The sequence below is a fragment of the Nanorana parkeri genome, unplaced genomic scaffold (assembly GCF_000935625.1).
Source record: "Nanorana parkeri isolate BGI_ZX_2015 unplaced genomic scaffold, ASM93562v1 scaffold2653, whole genome shotgun sequence".
NCBI classification, from domain to species: domain Eukaryota; kingdom Metazoa; phylum Chordata; class Amphibia; order Anura; family Dicroglossidae; genus Nanorana; species Nanorana parkeri.
In genome coordinates, this window is record NW_017308921.1 from 17083 (window position 1) to 19202 (window position 2120).

Below are 2120 nucleotides of genomic sequence, written 5' to 3' on the forward strand. Positions count from 1 at the left end.
GGCAGGACATCAAGAACAACGCGTTGTGAAATGCAAAAAATAAACCGACTGAAGAAGTCTACAATGTCACTGAACAATATCAACAAACCACAACAATAATAATAATAGTAACAGTTACCAAGATACCAAAATATCTGCTACTGAGAGAACCAAACTAATAATTACTACCAGACGAGTATAGACATTCACCGAGCCGCTCATCCCGGCACTGACATCTCAGCCTACCAGACGCTGGAGAACTAAACCTTCTGACAGTCATAACTCTATTGGTGTTCCCGGGTCTGTACACCCGCTGTGCCCATTATGAGGGGCTCCCACCATCCCTGTGCTGAGTTCCCGGGTCTGTACACCTGCTGTGCCCATTATGAGGAGCTCCCACCATCCCTGTGCTGAGTTCCCGGGTCTGTACACCTGCTGTGCCCATTATGAGGAGCTCCCACCATCCCTGTGCTGAGTTCCCGGGTCTGTACACCTGCTGTGCCCATTATGAGGAGCTCCCACCATCCCTGTGCTGAGTTCCCGGGTCTGTACACCTGCTGTGCCCATTATGAGGAGCTCCCACCATCCCTGTGCTGAGTTCCCGGGTCTGTACACCTGCTGTGCCCATTATGAGGAGCTCCCACCATCCCTGTGCTGAGTTCCCGGGTCTGTACACCTGCTGTGCCCATTATGAGGAGCTCCCACCATCCCTGTGCTGAGTTCCCGGGTCTGTACACCTGCTGTGCCCATTATGAGGAGCTCCCACCATCCCTGTGCTGAGTTCCCGGGTCTGTACACCTGCTGTGCCCATTATGAGGAGCTCCCACCATCCCTGTGCTGAGTTCCCGGGTCTGTACACCTGCTGTGCCCATTATGAGGAGCTCCCACCATCCCTGTGCTGAGTTCCCGGGTCTGTACACCTGCTGTGCCCATTATGAGGAGCTCCCACCATCCCTGTGCTGAGTTCCCGGGTCTGTACACCTGCTGTGCCCATTATGAGGAGCTCCCACCATCCCTGTGCTGAGTTCCCGGGTCTGTACACCTGCTGTGCCCATTATGAGGAGCTCCCACCATCCCTGTGCTGAGTTCCCGGGTCTGTACACCTGCTGTGCCCATTATGAGGAGCTCCCACCATCCCTGTGCTGAGTTCCCGGGTCTGTACACCTGCTGTGCCCATTATGAGGAGCTCCCACCATCCCTGTGCTGAGTTCCCGGGTCTGTACACCTGCTGTGCCCATTATGAGGAGCTCCCACCATCCCTGTGAAAACAGCTAGATGATGCTGGACGTCCTCCAGCCAGGAAGTGAGGCGGACTCTATCTGACTTGCTGCAGCTTCCAATGCATATTGTGATAAGCTTGCAGTGTGCAGTGAAATTTCAGTCCAGGAGAGGAGTCGGTAGAAGACGGAAGGGAAGGTCGGTGTTCAGCTTTAAGGACCTCTTGGAAAAAAAGAGTCCCCTGCGTCTATCGCTGTCATAAATTATTCCTTCCTCCCGGCTCATCTCGGGGAAGTGCGATACGTCAGAGGCAATGACGGGTAATATCGCCGTAAATTGTATTTCTGATTTTTAATTATACACAACACTACCTCCGTCGCTCAGAGCTGGCCCGACCGCAGCCAGCGCTGCCATTGCCAGAGCGAAGTGCAATAACACTCCCTACTCTATTCAACGTTGAAGAGAACAAAATGGCTGCAGATTGAGATTAAAGCTAAACTTTCATTTACATATATTCTTCAATAGCCACAAAGGATATAAATACACTTTGTGTGCAACAAATACCTTTACAAACCCAGATATTACCTTGTGCAAGTAGCAGTGACATCATCCCTGTTCTGTACATAGCCTATGCAGAGAACATAGCTGTGGGAGGGGTCCAGTAGGCTCCATCCAGGGGCATAACTAGAAATCACAGGGCCCCCATAGCAAAATTTTGTATGGGGGCCCCTGTGATTTCTATGATTGTTACACCACTGGCTCCATCCAAAGCAGGAAACTACAGGAGGGGGCGGAGACAAGACCAGTCACCCTGCACAAGGAAAGAGAGCAGCAGTGAGTGGTCTTTATTACAGGAGGGGGCGGAGACCAGTCCAGTCCCCCTGCACAAGGAGACAGAGGAGCAGTGGCTGGTCTTTATGACA